Here is a 19,146-nt window from a genome sequence, read left to right on the forward strand (position 1 = left end):
TTGTCTTCAATCTCTCAAAAGGTGAATCGTTTGGATTTGTTTTGTAACATTTGTAAATGTTCGGCTTAAATCGCTAAAATGGGGAAACACTTGGATTTGTTAGGTAACATTTGTAAACTTTTGGTTTTGTTTCGTAACGTTTGTAAGCGTTTGACTTCAATCGCTAACAAGGTTAAACGCTTGGATTTGTTTCGTAACGTTTTGAAATTTTTGGTTTTGTTTCTTAACCAAATGTTCGTAAACGTTTGGCTTAATCGCTAAAAAGGTGAAACGTTTGGTTTTGTTTCTTTACGTTTATAAACGTTTGGTTTTGTTTTGTAACGTTCGTTAACGTTTGGCTTCAATCGCTAAAAAGGTGAAACGTTTGGATTTGTTTTGTAACGTTTGTAAATGTTTGGCTTAAATTGCTAAAAAGGTGAAACGCTTGAATTTGTTTCGTAACACTTGGCTTAAATCGCTAAAAAACTGAAACGTTTGGATTTGTTTCGTAACGCTTTAAACGTTTGGTTTAAATCGCTAAAATGGGCAAATGTTTGGATTTGTTTTATAACGTTTATAAATGTTTGGCTTAAATCGCTAAAAAGGTGAAATGTTTTGTTTTGTTTCTTAACTTTTGTAAACGTTTGTCTTAAATCGCTAAAAAGGCGAAACGTTTGGATTTGTTTCGTAACGTTTATAAACGTTTGGTTTTGTTTCGTAACGTTCATAAACGTTTGCCTTCAATCGCTAAAAAGGTGAAATGTTTGGATTTGTTTCGTAACGTTTGTAAACGTTTGGCTTAAATTTCTAAAAAGGTGAAATACTTGGATTTGTTTCGTAACGTTTGTAAACGTTTATCTTAAATCGTTAAAAAAGTGAAACGTTTGGATTTGTTTCGTAATGTTTTGAACGTTTGGTTTTGTTTCGCAACGTTTGTAAACGTTAGGCTTATATCGCTAAAAAGGTGAAACGTTTGGATTTGTTTCGTAACGTTTGTAAACGTTTGTCTTAAATCGCTAAAAAGGTGAAACATTTGGATTTGTTTTGTAAAGTATGTAAACATTTGGCATAAATTGCTAAAAAGGTGAAATGTTTGGATTTAACTCGTAACATTTGTAAACGTTTGGCTTAAATTTATAAACAGATGAAACATTTGATTTTGTTTCTTAACGTTTGTAAATGTTTCGATCAATCGATATAAACGTTTGGCTTAAATTGCTAAAAAGGTGAAACTCTTGAATTTCTTCGTAATTTTTGTAAATGTTTGCTTTAAATCGCTAACAAAAGTGAAACGTTTTGATTTGTTTCGTAACAATTTAAACGTTAGGTTTTGTTTCGTAATGTTTTAAACGTTAGGTTTTGTTTCGTAACATTGTAAACGTTTGGCTTAAATTGCTTAAAAGGTAAAACGCTTGGATTTGTTTCGTAATATTGTAAACGTTTGGCTTAAATTGCTAAAAAGGTAAAACGCTTGGATTTGTTTCGTAATGTTTGTAAACGTTTGGCTTAAATTGCTAACAAGGTTAAACGTTTGGATATGTTTCGTAACGTTTGTAAACGTTTGGCTTAAATTGCTAAAACAGTAAAATGTTTGAATTTATTTAGTAATGTTTTAAATATTTGGTTTTGTTTCGTAACGTTTGTAAACATTTGGCTTAAATCGCTAAAAAGGTGAGACGTTTGGATTTGTTTCGTAATGTTTGTAAACGTTTTGTTTAAATCGCTAAAAAGATGAAACGTTTGGTTTTGTTTCGTAAAGTTTGTAAACGTTTGGTTTTGTTTTGTAACGTTTATAAACGTTTGGATTAAATTGCTAAAACTGCGAAACGTTTGGATTTGTTTCGTAACGTTTGTAAACGTTTGGCTTGAATCGCTAAAATGGGGAAACGTTTGGATTTGTTTCGTAACGTTTGTAAACGTTTGGCTGAAATCGCTAAAAAAGTGAATCGTTTGGTTTTGTTTCGTAATGTTTGTAAACGTTTAGCTTAAATCGCTAAAAAGGTGAAACGTTTGGATTTTTTTCATAACCTTTGTAAAGGTTTGGCTTAAATGGCTAAATAGTTGAAACATTTCGATTTGTTTCGTAACGTTTGTAGACATTTGGCTTATATTGCTAAAAAGAGGAAATATTTGGATTTGTTTCGTACATTTGTAAATGTTTGGCTTAAATTGCTAAAAATTTGATACCTTTGGATTTGTTTCGTAACGTTTTAAACGTTTGGCTAAAATCGCTAAAAAGGTGAAACGTATGGATTTGTTTCGTAAAGTTTGTAAACGTTTGGTTTTGTTTCGTAACGTTTGTAAATGTTCGGGTTAAATTGCTAAAAAGGTGAAACGTTTGGTTTTGTTTCGTAACGTTTGTAAACGTTTGGCTTAAATCGCAAAAAAGGGTAAACGTTTGGATTTTTTTCGTAAAGTTTGTAAACATTTGGCTTAAATCTCTAAAAATGTGAAACGTTTTGTTTTATTCCGTAATGTTTGTAAACGTTTGGCTTAAATCGCTAAAAAGGTGAAATGTTTGGATTTGTTTCGTAACGTTTGTAAACATTTGGCTTAAATCGCTAAAAAGGTGAAACGTTTGGTTTTGTTTCGTAACGTTTGTAAATGTTTGGCTTTAATAGCTAAAACTATAAACGTTTTGGTTTTGTTTCGTAACGTTTTTAAACGTTTGGCTTAAATCGCTAAAATGTGAAACGTTTGGATTTGTTTCGTAACGTTTGTAAACGTTTGGCTTAAATCGCTAGAAATGTGAAACATTTGGCTTTGTTCCGTAATGTTTGTAAATGTTTGGCTTAAATCACTAACGTTTGTATTTGTTTATAACGTTTTAAACGTTTGGATTTGTTTCATAATGTTTGTAAACGTTCGGCTTAAATTGCTAAAAAGGTGAAACGCTTGGATTTGTTTCCTAACGTTTGTAAACGTTTGCCTTAAATCGCTAAAATGGTGAAAAGTTTGGATTTGTTTCGTAACGTTTGGCTTAAATCGCTAAAAAGGTGAAACGTTTGTTTTTGTTCCTTAACGTTTGTAAACGTTTGGATTTATTTCATAACGTTTGTTTCGTAACGTTTTAAACGATTGGTTTTGTTTCGTAATGTTTGTAAAAAGTTTGATTTAAATCGCTAAAAAGGTGAAATATTGGATTTGTTTCGTAACGTTTGTAAACGTTTGGATTAAATTGCTAAAAAAGGTGAAACATTTGGATTGGCTTCGTAATTTTGCTTCAGAACGTTCGTAAACGATTGGCTTAAATTGCTAAAAAGGTGAAACGCTTGGATTTGTTTTGTAACGTTTACAAACAAACCCAAACTTTTAAAACGTTAAGAAACAAATCTAAACGTTTTCCATTTTTAGCGATTTAAGCCAAACGCTTACAAACATTACGGAACAAATCCAAGCATTTGAGCTTTTTAGCAATTTATGCGAAACGTTTACAAACCTTTCGAAACAAATCCGAACGTTTTGCCTTTTTAGCGGTTTAAGCCAAACGTTTAGAAATGTTACGTAACAAATCCAAACGTTTCACATTATTAGCGATTTATGCAAACGTTTACAAACGTTACGAAACAAATCCAAACGCTTACCAATTTTAGCGATTTCAGCCAAACGTTTACAAACGTTACGAAAGAAAACCAAACGTTTACAAACTTTACGAAACAAATCCAAACGTTTCACCTTTTTAGTGATTTAAGCCAAACGTTTTAAACGTTACGAAAGAAATCCAAATGTTTCACATTTTTTGCAATTTAAGCCAAACATTTATAAATGTTACGAAACAAAACCAAACGTTACGAAACAAATCCAAACGTTTCACATTTTTAGTGATTGAAGCCAAACGTTTACTAACGATATGAAACAAATCCAAACATTTTACCTTTTTAGAGATTTAGGCTAAACGTTCACAAACGTTACGTAACCAATCCAAACGTTTCACTATTTTAGCGATTAAAGCCAAACGTTTACAAACGTTACGAAACAAAACCAAACGTTTCAAACGTTACGAAACAAATCCAAATGTTTCACTTTTTTAGCGTTGTAAGTCAAACGTTTATAAACATTACGAAAAAAATCAAATTGTTTCACCTTTTTAGCAATTTAAGCCAAACGTTTACAAACGTTACAAAAAAAATCCAAACATTTCACCTTTTTAGCGATTTAAGGCAAACGTTTACAAAGGTTATGAAAAAAACCCAAATGTGTCACCTTTTTAGCGATTTAAGCCAAAAGTTTACAAATGTTACGGAACAAAAACAAACGTTTCACATTTTTAGCGATCTGAGCCGAACGTTTACAAATGTTACGGAACAAAACCAAATGTTTCCCTTTTTTAGCGATTTCAGCCGAACGTTTACAAACGTTACGGAGCAAAACCAAACGTCTCACATTTTTTAGCGATTTAAGCCGAATGTTTATAAACGTTACGAAACAAAACCAAACGTCTCACGTTTTTAGCGATTTAAGCCAAATGTTTGCAAACGTTACAAATCAAATCCAAACGTTTCACCTTTTTAGCGATTTAAGGAAAACATTTACAAACGTTAAGAAACAAAACCAAACGTTTCACATTTTTTGCGATTTAAACCAAACGTTACAAAACAAATCCAAATGTTTCACCTTTTTAGAGATTTAAGCAAAACATTTACAAACGTTATTGTAATACCCCGTATATTTTTTGGTATTTTCCGACAAGTTTTCTGGTTGTGATTTGAGGTAAATTCGAAGTCTAGTGGTTTGATTCGTGTTGGTTCGTGGTTGAGTTGATTATGGTTGTTCATCCATTTCATAAAAATAAAAATAAATTATGATGTGCCTTTTCTCAAGGGTCTCGAACGAGACCCTTGAAATATGACTGGTCTCGTTCGAGACCACAAGGGTCTCGAACGAGACCCTGATAATTTCTTAAGGTCTCGTTCGAGATCAAGGGTCTCGAACGAGACCCTTTGATGTGTGCTGAAGGCACGATTGTGCTCCTATGAGGCACGATCTTTCCTCTGCTCTTTTCTCCCTATAATAACGCTGAAGCGTTAATTTCGATTAATACCCAGCCCTATTTAATCACGTTGTTAGTCTATCTTTGTTCATCAGGCGATATTACCAAAACCCTAGCCGACATCTACTTCCTATTTCACTGAAATCATACTCAGCAAATCCCTCAAAACCCTTTCATAATCTCGGTAAGAATTCATCTCTTTTACATTGTTTCTCAGTTTGTGTCTAAATCGACTTTATCGTTCCTAAGCTCGTTCTCATTCGTTTTAGCATCGTTTGGATAACCGTTTTGTCTCAGTTGTAGTAGACTCGGTCCTCTTCATCCTCTAACTTTCAGAATTGGTTTCGGTACGTTATCTTTTTCGTTATGTTCGCCGACATCTCATCGTTTCGTTTAATTTTCTGTTTTGAGTTCTAAATCGATGTCTTTGTATATCGGATCGTTCTTGTTCCTTGCTAGATCGAAATCAGAACCGTTTTATCCTAGAGATTGTAGACTCAATTGTCTACGATTCTACACCTTGTTTTTGTCAAACGGTATGTATATTAATCCGCAATAGTCGTCGTCGTTTCATCGTTTATGTGTGTTATTGTTGATTCTGTTTTTAATAAGGTTTCTGCCGAATCCTAATCTATGTCTGGGCATGATTTTCTTGTTGTGTGTTAATGATTTGTGTGGCTGCTGCAAGTCACTTTTGGATCCGTTGGGTCCCTATGTTACATTGCTTCAATGTCCTATCTCTGTGATTCATTGTTCGGTTGCCATTGATGTGACTCTATTCCTACTTATGTTATTGATATAACGATTAGGATTTTGTTAAGCCTTTAAGGTGTTCAATGTTATAATTGTTAAAGAATTAAGAAGTTTGAATTATGGAAGTTGGTTTATGGTTTCTGTTTATGGAGTTTATGATATGAGATTTGGGTTGGGGAAGAAGGAGCTTTGGCGGGTATTTTTCCTTCAAATTTGTGTGATTGGCAAAAAGGGCCAACTTGATTATTCATTATTATGGAATTTAACAAATTAATCCCTTAAGTCACTTTTATGTTATTGGATTTGATATGAGATAGATGGCTAATTAGCCATTATGGCCATCAAGATTTTATGGTTTAAGTAATTACATCCCTCTAGCTATTTAACAATTGATTTTGTTTTAAATAACTTTCGAATCTCGCTCTAATTTATAAATACGTGAATTGTGAACGATAAATATTTTCAACTTAAGTTATAGTTACTCGGGTAATTATATTTGTTTTCGAATATTAAATTTGGCTAAATTACAGTTTAGCCCTTGAATGTTTTTTAAACTTAATTTAGTTAAATTTTTGATTAGTAACTTGGGTTACTTGAATTTTAAGTTATTGAGTTCCGTTTTAATTTTTGATTATTGTTTTAATCAAGTTGTTTCTATAATTATAAACTATGGTTTATAATTGGATATAAATATATTTATATTATCAAATTATTTTATAAATATAAACTCGGGTTTATATTTGATAAACGTTTTGAGTCGGGTTAGACTTGGGTCACCCGACAAGTGAGATTAGCTTGGTAGTTATCGGTAACTCGGCTAATCAACTATTTGGAAATTTATTATTATTTAATACCTATTTAAATAATATTTTATAAAATGGATTTTTAAAGCGAGAACTCAATAGACTTGTATTAATTGGGCATTTTAAATTATTTGGATATTGTGGTTGATCTGATTGGTTTTACCTTGACTTGTTGTTTGTGCTATTCTTATGTGGTGTCTAGTGCTCTATAGAGTTAGCGTTGTTTTAATAATTATTTATTTGTGTTTAGACTCGTCGACTGTTCGTGCTTTTTAGGCAAATCGAGTCTAGTTTGCTTGCCAGGAGTTTTCACGTGGATTAGCAAGCAGTGAGTTTGTACTTACTATTTACCGCTTTATTAAGTAAATTGTTATTTTAATATATAAATATATAATGTATGTATATTTTGAACTGTTTTATTATTATGGCTTCTAGTTGGAACATGCTACCTAATGGGCATCATTAAGACTACGTGTGCACCGGTATTGATCTAGATAAGGTATGTGAAATGTGGTGGTAACTCGGTGTGAGCATAGCTCTCGGAACCAGTAGAGTAAGTCGGTGTAGCTCAGCTCTCGGGACTCTGGTTATGGATTAATAGTGGTCGGTGGTAACTCGGTGTAGCTCAGCTCTCGGGACTAGGCCTATATGGATTATGGTTGTAATTAGTATTGTGGATTAGGGTTCCAACTATTATACTTAATGTTGTTATTGAATGTTTTAAACGGTTTTAAAGATTTTCCAATAGATAAATGTAAATAGTGGTATGAACTCATCTAAGTATATCTGACCCCGTTGTTTTCCTAATTTTTCCAGGGTTATGATATGAGCGAGTCAGCTGCTCTTCGATTCTTTATTTCCTCGGAGGTTTTAATTTATTTTATAAAGTTTATTAAACTTATTTTATTCTTAGACCGCAGTAGTAATTAGAAGTCTTATTTGTCTAACGCTTATTATCAGATTTAGTTCAATTGATATTTGTATCGTTTTAGCATTTTTATATTAACTTGGGTTAATATGTATTTATGCCATGTTTAAGACTCAGAGTTGGCTGAGAACTTTTAAAAAAATGTTGAATATTATAAACTGGTAGAATTAGGCTGAAGTCTCGGTTGCCCCCGAGCATTGGTTTTCTTGCAGGTTTAACTAATTGTTGTTTCTCTGCAAGGCTAGCTACGGGTTTTGGTACGACCATACCCATACCCTAGCGCCGGCCGCGATTCATGAAAATGGGTCGTGACAGTTACAAAACAAAACCAAACTCTACCTTTTTAGCGATTTAAGCCAAACGTTTACAAAAGTTTAAAACAAATCTAAACGTGTCGTCTTTTTAGCAATTTAAAAAAAACGTTTACAGACTTTATAAAACAAATTAAAACGTTTCACCTTTTTAGCAATTTAATCCAAACGTTTAACACGTTACGAAACAAATCCAAACGTTTCACCTTTTTAGTGATTTAAGCCCAACGTTTACAAACGTTACAAAACAAATCCAAACGTAACGTTATGAAACAAATCCAAAAGTTTCCCCTTTTTAGCAATTTATGCCAAAAGTTTACAAACATTACGAAACAAATCCAAATGTTTTACCATTTTAGTGATTAAAGCCAAACGTTTACACACGTTACGAAACAAATCCAAACATTACGAAACAAATCCAAACGTTTAAAACGTTACGAAATAAATCCAAACGTTTCACATTTTTAGCAAATTAAGCCAAACGTTTCCAAACGTTGCGAAACAAATCCAAGCGTTTCACCTTTTTAGCGATTGAGCCAAACATACAAACGTTACGAAACAAATACAAGCCAAATGTTTACAAACGTTACTGAAGAAATCCAAACGCTACACTTTTTTAGCGATTTAAGCCAAACGTTTATAAACGTTACGGAACAAAAACAAACGTTTCACATTTTTAGCGATTTAAGCCAAACGTTTACAAACGTTACGAAACCAAACGAAACGTTTCACCTTTTTAGCGATTTAAGCCAAACGTTTATAAACGTTACAAAACAAATCAAAAAATTTCAACTTTTTAGCAATTTAAGCCAAATGTTTATATACATTACGAAACAAATCCAAACGTTTCCCCTTTTTAGCAATTTAAGCTAAACCTTTACAAATGTTACGAAACAAATCCAAACGTTTCACCTTTTTAGCGATTGAAGCCAAACGTTTACAAACACTACGAAACAAATCCAAATGTTTCACCTTTTTAGCGATTTCAGCCAAACGTTTACAAACGTTACAAAACCAATCCAACCGTTTCGCCTTTTTAGCAATTTAAGCCAAACATTTACAAACGTTACCAAACAAAACTAAACGTTACATATTTTTAGCGATTTAAGCCAAACGTTTACAAACGTTACGATATAAATCCAAACGTTTCACCTTTTTAGTAAATTAAGCCAAACGTTTATAAATGTTACGAAACAAATCCAAAAGTTTCACCTTTTCCGAAATTTAAGCCAAACGTTTAAAAACGTTACAAAACAATTCCAAAAGTTTAAAACGTTACGAAACAAATCCAAACGTTTCACCTTTATAGCGATTTAAGCAAAACGTTTACAAACGTTACAAAACAAATCCAAACGTTTCACCTTTTTAGTGATTTAAACCAAACGTTTACAAACGTTACGAAACAAATCCAAGCGTTTTACCTTTTTAGCAATATAAGCCAAACGGTTACAAAAGTTACGAGACAAAACAAAACGTTTCACATTTTTAGCGATTTAAGCCAAGCGTTTACAAACGTGACTGTATAAATCCAAACGTTTCATAATTTTCGCAATTTAAGCCAAATATTTACAAACGTTATGAAACAAATCCAAACGTTTCACCTTTTTAGCGATTTAAGACAAACGTTACAAAACAAATTCAAACGTTTAAAATGTAATGAACACTACTAAAAAACAGTGAGTTTGTGACAGAAATTTGTGACGGAAAATTTCGTCACTAATTTGTGACGGATTAGTGAGGGATTGATATTTGTTGCGACGGAATTTCTGACGAAAAATCTTCACTAATTTGTGACGGATATATGACAGATTTGTGACGGATTTTAGTGACGGGTATATATTCCGTCACAAATTCTTATTTTTGTGACGGAGAAGTGACGTCTTTGTCGGTCACAAATATTTGTGACGGACACAACCGCCACAACATATAGAATTGTGACTGCCCTTCACAAATTCCGTCACAAATTGTGACGGAATTTGTGACGGAGGTTTAATATTATACAGAGATTGCAGTCCGTATTTCTTAAATTACATTATTTTATCAAAAAGCCCTAGTTCTTCTCCTCGAAAATAATCCCTAACACTGCTCCTCCTCCATTGCCGCTTTAACTCAACAAATCCCTAACATCGTTTCGAAACAAATCGCTCATATTTTTGTCTCCAGATATAATAATCTTCACTCATTTCTCTAATTGAAGCAGTTGAAGAGAAGCAATCAATTCACTGTTAATCTTCAGTCCTAATGAAAAATATCCAGATTCTTAAATTGAATCAAAATCAATGGCAGAAGAAGAAGCCACTATTGTGGTAACTGAATCAATAGAGACATCAGTGGTATAGCAAATCATAACCGTCTTCACCGTCATCGTCACAACACAGACATCAATTGAAGCCACAATCAAATCCAACACGGAAGCCGACACTGAGTCCACTTGCAATAACACTAACAAAAACGCCGGAGAACAAACTATGGCTATCAGCTCCAACAATTCATTAGCGGAGGCGGTTGAGTAAATCAAGAAAGGAGCCAAAAGCTTTGAATGAAAATGATTACGGTGAAGCTGTTGAGTGCTTCAGCCGTGCTCTTGAAATCAGGTTAGGATTATAGTTTTAGTAATAAAAATTATAACTTTGTTTTTTTTTTCTGTGAAATGAATTTACTAAGTGTTATAATGTTAGGGTTACACACTATAGTGAGCTTGCAGTTGAATGTTTGATTGCTTACTACCAATATGGGCTGCTTTGTTGTATAAAGCTCAAGAAGAAGCTGTTCTCTTAGGAACAATCCCAAAAAAGAAGAGTGAATCGAAACAAGAATTTGATAAAAATGGGTCTGTTACCAGTTCTTTGAAAGCGGAATCTATGACTGCTTCTGCTGTTTCTAGTACTATTAAAGAGGACGGGAAGCCGGATCTGAATCACAGAGATGGAGCGGCGGATGATGGTTTGTATATTTTTTATGTATAATGATTATTTATTGAAGTAATTCAATATTCATGATTAAGATGGTGGAATAGGCGTAGCATCATGCATGAGAGTGTAACAATGTTTACTATTTTATGTTCTTCGTCATTCTATTGTAGCTTCTAGAGGGAAAGATCAGGAGGTAGATGGCGAGGATAGTGATGGTAAGACTTGGCTGAACCGGATGAAGATGGCGGTGATGAATCTGACCTTTACTTGGCATGGAAAATGCTTGATGTTGCAATGGATAAAGTGGATGTACTCTCAGCATTAGCTGAAGTTGCTTTGGAAAGAGGTATATCTCAGGTCGACTTTCTAAAATTAATACCTTAATTTAACTTACTAAAACTTGCTGAGAGATGCAGTTGTTTTCTAGAGGCCTATTTTCTGCTTATTTTTTACTATTTTGCTGTCTGTAGAGGACATTGAAACATCTCTCAGTGATTACCAGAAAGCACTTCTCATTCTAGAACGACTTGTTGAACCAGACAGTAGACATCTTGTTGAACTGTATCTTTTTAAGGTTTAAATACTACTGATAAGATGATAAGTGTTACCTATTTTAATGAACTATTTCCATCATAACCTTAACTATATTTTGGAAATTTCCGTATATGTTTGTGTTTGGAGGTCGGCTCAAAACCTTAGGAAGCAATAACATATTGCCAGAAACCTATATCGGTTTGCAAGTCAAGGCTAGAGTGACTTAGGAATGAAGTAAAGGGTTCTTCAGAATCTAATATTTCATCAGCAGTTTCTGAATTAGATGACTCTGTTCAGCAGTCATCCAATGGCGCAGGAAACAACTCAGCAGTCATCGTTTAGATCTGTTTCTCATTATTATAACTTAATATATGCTTCTTTAAGAGATTCAATTACGATTATCTTTTTAAAACTCGTTTAGATCTGTAACTGATATCATTAGATTTTGCTTATTAATTTCTCAATTTTTTGCTGATTTTGAAGGATCTTGAAGGCATGCAAAGCAGAGGCAAAGCCAGCTAAGAAGAACTTGATTTCAAATAATACAAATGATCCTAATGCTCCTAAATCTCCTGTTTTTGCTTTTTTGTCTTCATGTAATTACTTCAATTTTCCTTTCATCTCTATCTTCCTTCATAGAGTTTTAGATTCACTTTTTTAAAATTTAATTTAAGTTTTACTGTGAAATTGACATAACTACAGGGAGGAGTTCAAAAAATACTTCATCGAGAAGTTTCTTGATAACAAAGCAATCGCTGCTGTAAGACACATTATACTCTCTTTCTCTTATTTGTTGATTTATTTGCTTATTCTTATTCTGGTTTTAATTTAATTATATACTTGTTAATTGGGACTATTTTAAATTTACAACTAATAAGAAAATATTGTATATTGTAGACAAAGTTGATGATCAGTTGAGCATAGTAATTTAATCTATCAAAAATAGGATTTTAGGTTTTTAGTTCATGATTAAGATAAATATTAATTCAGGTAGTTGTGTTTTAATTTGAAATAATATTTTAATTTATCTAGGTATCATTCAATAGACATTGATAGGATCTCCGTTAATGCGCTTGCTGCAAACTATTGATAATTGCAACTTGCAATATGATCACATCTAATCACTAGATCCTAAATATTCAACTAAAGTAACAATCTTTTTCCCTTTCTTTTGATTGGAGGTGGGGAAATAAGGATATATAATTGGCCATATGCTATATCCTTGGTTTGCATGTCAGCCATTATGAGTTTCTTAATTGAGCTTGGCTACATTTGATCCTTGATATGTTTAACAGCTTGGATGTTAAACTTAATAAGGTCTTGTTTGAGCTCATTTGATCAGATTGGCGAAAAATTAAATATAGCTATTGTGAGACTTGTTCAGCCAAATTTAATCTACTTTTTCACTATACTTCTTTAAACATTTACTTGTACCACTTTTCTAAATTAGGACTAAAAAGGAAAAGAACTTAGCTTCAGCTTTGTTTTTGGTAGATTTGATGTTCTAAATTAGTCAAACATTAAATGCTTATGAGACCTTTGTGTAGATGTTCTACTTGAGTTTTTCAGCAGTTTTTCACCTGATTGATTCAAGTTTTTATTGGAATTGATGATATGATGGAGAAAAAACTACTGAATTTGGTAGTCTTATTGCTGACTGAAATTTAATCAGTAAATAATGTAGCTGTAGGATCAGCTGCCTCATCTCCTTTTATGTCATAGCATATGATTTTTCTGTTTAATACCGTATGCATATGATTTTTATGTTTCTTAATTTAGATTTTTAGAGTGTCATTGTAAGTAATGGTGCTTTGAAGTCACATGTATATCATAGCTTAAATAAGAAACTGAAAACAAAAAAAATGTAATATAGTCTGAAGTCACCTGTATATCATAGTTTAAATGAGTCACTTGTACATTATAGCTTAAACATTCCGCTTATAAATTTGTGCTTGTATTGTTTTATTAAATGAGAGAAACCAGTTCTCAAAACTGTAATTTTTTTTATTTTCCTTATTTCTTATGAAGCTGTATTTTCCATTTGTCAGGGTAATTGTGCATTGAGAAGAATTGGCGGTTATGGTACATCATCAATGGCTTCCCTGTATTAATAGTTTTTTTTTATCTTTGTATGATGTTCCTCTATATTAGTAAACTTTTCATCTTAATTTGTATGATTTAATCATACATACAATGTGTTTTTGTATAAATAAATAATAGTGTTTATAATTAATATATTCTTAAAATTGATTGGTAGTGCATATTCTTTTGTAAGTTTTTTTTTATAATCATTTATTTCTAGCTATTCATTATATTTGTTTAAGTAACAATTTTAATAAATTTGATACAACAATTTCATATTATATATAATTAATTTAGTGAGAATTAGTGACAGAAACGTCTGAATCTGTTACAAATTTTTCACTAATTAGGGACGGATTTGTGATGACTTTATCCGTCACTAATCGTAATCCGTCACAATTCTGTCACTAATTAATGACGGATTTGTGACGGACATTTCCGTCACTAATTTTGTGACGGATTCTTCTTTGTTGACCAATGACTTTTGTGACAGAATTTTCCGTCACAAATCCGTCACAAATTTGTGACGGATTTTATTTTCCGTCACAAATCATTTGTGACGCCCAAAAATGTGACAGACGAAAATCCGTCACAAATCCGTCACAAACTGCCTGTTTTTTAGTAGTGGAAAGAAATCCAAGCGTTTCACCTTTTTAGCAATTTAAGCCAAACGTTTACAAACGTTACGAAACAAATCCAAACGTGTCTCCTCTTTAGCGATTTATGCCAAACGTTTACAAAGGTTATGAAATAAAACCAAACGTTTCACCTTTTTAGCGATTTACGTCAAACGTTTACAAACATTACGGAACAAAAACAAATGTTTCACCTTTTTATCGATTTAAGCCAAACGTTTGAAACGTCATGAAAGAAATCCAAGTGTTTTACCTTTTTAGCAATTTAAGTCAAACGTTTACAAACATTAGGAAACAAATCCAAACGTTTCACCTTTAGCGATTTAAGCCAAACGTTACGAAACAAATCCAAATGTTTTCCCATTTTTGCAATTTAAGCCAAATATTTACAAACATTACGAAACAAATCCATGCGTTTCACCTTTTTAGCGATTTAAGCGAAACTTTTACAAACGATACGAAACAAAACCAAACGTTTAAAACGTTACGAAACAAATCCAAGCGTTTCACCTTTTTAGCAATATAAGCCAAACGTTTACAAACGTTACGAAACAAATCCAAACGTTTCACCTTTTTAGCGATTTAAGTCAAACATTTACAAAAGTTACGAAACAAATCCAAATGTTTACCCATTTTAGCGATTTAAGCAAAACTTTTAAAGCCTTACGAAACAAATTCAAACGTTTCACCTTTTTAACGATTTAAGCGGAACGTTTATAAACGTTACGGAACAAATCCAAATATTTCACGTTTTTAGCGATTGTAGCCAAACGTTTACAAATGTTAGAAAACAAATCCAAACGTTTCCCCTTGTTAGCAATATAAGCCAAACGTTTAAAAACGATACGAAACAAATCCAAACGTTTCACCTTTTTAATGATTTAAGCCAAATATTTACAAACGTTACGAAACAAAACCAAACGTTTAAAACGTTACGAAACTAATCCAAATGTTTCACATTTTTAGCGATTTAAGCCAAACGTTTACAAACATTAAGAAACAAAACCAATCGCTTACAAACGTTACGAAACAAATAAAAACGTTTCACCTTTTTAGCAATTTAAGCCAAATGTTTACAAATGTTACGAAAAAAATCGACACTTTTCCCCTTTTTAGCGATTTAAGCCGAACGTTTACAAACGTTACGAAGCAAAACCAAACGTTTCACCCTTTTAGCTATTTAAGCCGAACGTTTACAAACGGTACGAAACAAATCCAAACGTTTCACCCATTTAGCGATTTAAGCCGAACGTTTACAAATGCTACGAAACAAATCCAAGCGTTTCACCTTTTTTGCGATTTAAGCCGAACGTTTACAAACGTTACGAAACAAATCCAAGCGTTTCACCTTTTTTGCGATTTAAGCCGAACGTTTACAAACGTTACGAAACAAATCCAAGCGTTTCACCTTTTTTGCGATTTAAGCCAAACATTTACAAATGTTGTAAAACAAAACCAAATGTTTCACCTTTTTAGCAATTTAAGCCAAACGTTTACAAATGTTACGAAACAAATCCAAATGTTTCACCTTTTTTGCAATTTAAATCCAAACGTTTCCCCTTTTCAGCGATTTAAGCCAAACGTTTACATACGTTACGAAACAAATCCAAACGTTACATCTTTTTAGCGGTTTAAGCCAAACGTTTTACCTTTTTAGCGATTAAAGTCAAACGTTAACAAACATTACGAAACAAATCCAAACGTTTCACCTTTTTAGCAATTTAAGCCAAATGTTTATAAACATTACGAAACAAATCCAAACGTTTCACCTTTTTAGCGATTTAAGCCAAACGTTTACAAAAGTATCGAAACAAATCCAAGCATTTCACATTTTTAGCGATTTAACCCAAACATTAAAAAACGTTACGAATCAAATCCAAACGTTTCACCTTTTTAGCGATTTAAGCCAAACATTTCCAAACATTATGAAACAAAAGCGTTTCACCTTTTTAAAGATTAAGCCAAACGTTTACAAACGTTACGAAACAAATCAAAATTCTTACCCATTTTAGCGATTTAAGCCAAACGTTTAAAGCCTTACGAAACAAATTCAAACGTTTCCCCTTTTTAGCGATTTAAGCCAAACGTTTACAAATGTTAAGAAACAAAATTTCACGTTTTTAGCGATTGTAGCCAAACGTTTACAAATGTTACGAAACAAATCCAAATGTTTCCCCTTTTTAGCAATATAAGCCAAACGTTCACAAACGTTACGAAACAAATCCAAACGTTTCACCTTCTTAATGATTTAAGCCAAATGTTTAAAACATTACGAAACAAATCCAAACGTTTCACATTTTTAGCGATTTAAGCCAAACGTTTACAAACATTACGAAACAAAACCAATCGTTTACAAATGTTACAAAACAAATCCAAACATTTCACCTTTTTGGGAATTTAAGCCAAATGTTTACAAACGTTACGAAACAAATCCAAACGTTTTCCCTTTTTAGCGATTTAAGCAGAACGTTTACGAACGGTACGAAGCAAAACCAAACGTTTCACCGTCTTAGCTATTTAAGCCGAACGTTTACAAACGTTACGAAACAAATCCAAATGTTTCACCCTTTTTGCGATTTAAGCCAAACATTTACAAAGGTTACGATACAAAATCAAGTGATTCACCTTTTTAGCAATTTTAAATCAAACGTTCACAAACGTTACGAAACAAAACCAAATGTTTCACCTTTTTAGCGATTTAAGGCAAACGTTTAAAAACGTTACAAAACAAATCCAAACGTTTCACCTTTTTAGCAATTTATGCCAAATGTTTACAAACGTTACGAAACAAATACAAACGTTTCACTTTTTAGCAATTTAAATCTAAACGTTTCGCCTTTTCAGCGATTTAAGCCAAATGTTTACATACGTTATGAAACAAATCCAAACATTTTATCTTTTTAGCGATTTAAGTCAAACCTTTCAAATTTTTAGCGATTAAAGTCAAATGTTTACAAACGTTACGAAAAAAATCCAAACGTTTCACCTTTTTAGCGTTTTAGCCAAATGTTTACAAACGTAGTGAAACAAATCTAAACGTTTACAAAAATAACGAAACAAATCCAAGTGCTTCACCTTTTTAGCGATTGAACCCAAACATTAAATAACGTTACGAAACAAATCCAAACGTTTCACCTTTTTAGCGATTTAAGCCAAACATTTACAAACATTATGAAACAAATCTAAGTGTTTCACCTTTTTAACGATTAAGCCAAACGTTTACAAACATTACGAAACAAATCCAAACATTACACCTTTTTAGAGATTTAAGCCAAAAGTTTATAAACGTTACTGAACAAAAAGAAACATTTCCCATTTTTAGCGATTTAAGCCGAACGCTTACAAACTAAGAAACAAATCCAAACGTTAAACCTTTTTAGCGATTTAAGCCAATCGCTTACAAACGTTACAAAATAAATCCAAACGTTTCCCCTTTTTAGCGATTTAAGCCAAACGTTACGAAACAAATCCAAACGTTTCACCTTTTTTACCAATATAAGCCAAATGTTTATAAACGTTACAATATAAATCCAAACGTTTCACCTTTTTAGCAATTTAAGCCAAACGTTTACAAACATTACGAAACAAATCCTAGCGTTTCACCTTTTTAGCGATTTAAGCCAAACGATAAAAAACGTTACAAAAAAATGCAAACGTTTAAAACGTTACGAAACAAATCCAAACGGTTCACCTTTTTAGCGATTTAAGCAAAACGTTTACAAACATTACAAAACAAATCCAAAGGTTTCACCTTTTTAGTGATTTAAGCCAGACATTTATAAACATTACGAAACAAATCCAAGCGTTTCACCTTTTTAGCAATTTAAGCCAAACGCTTACAAACGTTACGAAACAAAACCAAACATTTCCCATTTTTAGCGATTTAAGCCAAACGTTTACACACGTTACGATATATATCCAAACGTTTCTCCTTTTTAGCAATTTAAGCCAAACGTTTACAAACGTTACGAGACAAATCCAAATGTTTCACCTTTTTAGCGATTTAAGCGAAACGTTTACAAACGCTACAAAATAAATCCAAACGTTTCACCTTTTTAGCGATTTAAGCCAAACGTTTACAAACGTTACGAAACAAATCCAAGTGTTTCACCTTTTTAGGAATTTAAACCAAATGCTTACAAATACTACGCAACAAAACCAAACGTTTCACATTTTTGGAGATTTAATCCAAACGTCTACAAACATTACGATATAAATCCAAACGTTTCACCTTTTTAGAAATTTAAGCCAAACGTTTACGAACGTTACGAAACAAATTCAAACGTTTCACTTTTTTAACGATTTAAGCCAAACGTTTACAAACGTTACAAAACAAATCCAAACGCTTCAAACGTTGCGAAACAAATCCAAAAGTTTCCCCTTTTTAGCGATTTAAGCATAATGTTTACAACCGTTACAAATCAAATCCAAAGGTTTCACCTTTTTAGCGATTTAAGTCAAACGTTTACAAACGTTACGAAACAAATCCAAACGTTTCCCCTTTTTGTTATTTAAGCCAAACGTTTACAAACATTACGAAACAAATCCAAACGTATCACCTCTTTAGCGATTTATGCCAAACGTTTACAAACGTTACGAAACAAATCCAAACGTTTCACCTTTTTAGTTATACGTTTCACCTTTTTAGCAATTTAAGCCCAACGTTTATAAACGTTACGAAACAAATCCAAATGTTTCCCCTTTTTAGCAATTTTAGCTAAACGTTTACAAACGTTACGAAACAAAGCCAAACGTTTACAAACATTACAAACCAAAAACAAACTTTTAACATTTTTAGCAATTTAAGTTAAACGTTTACAAACGTTACGAAACAAATCCAAACTTTTCACCATTTTTGCGATTGAAGCCAAACGTTTACACAAATAAGTAAACACATCCAAACGTTTCCCCGTTTTAGCAATTTAAGCCAAACGTTTATAAACGTACGAAACTAAAATGTTTATAAATGTTACGAAACAAATCCAAACGTTTCACCATTTTAGCGATTAAAGCCAAACGTTTATAAACGTTTTGAAACAAATCCAAACGTTTCACCTTTTTAGCGATTTAAGCCAAACGTTTACAAACGCTACGAAACAAATCCAAGTGTTTCACCTTTTTAGCGATTTAAGCCAAACGTTAAAAAATATTACGGAACAAATACAAATGTTTCACGTTTTTAGCGATTTAAGCCTAACTGTTATAAACATTACGAAGCA

The 19,146-nt window shown here is 32.4% G+C and overlaps 1 pseudogene; it reads left to right on the forward strand.

Moving 5' to 3' along the window:
* The first annotated feature begins 4,824 nt into the window (after positions 1–4,824).
* Positions 4,825–11,533, forward strand: LOC126666589 (uncharacterized; annotated as a pseudogene).
* Positions 11,534–19,146: the final 7,613 nt, after the last annotated feature.

The sequence above is a fragment of the Mercurialis annua genome, linkage group LG1-X (genome assembly GCF_937616625.2).
Source record: "Mercurialis annua linkage group LG1-X, ddMerAnnu1.2, whole genome shotgun sequence".
In the NCBI taxonomy this organism is placed as follows: Eukaryota; Viridiplantae; Streptophyta; class Magnoliopsida; order Malpighiales; family Euphorbiaceae; genus Mercurialis; species Mercurialis annua.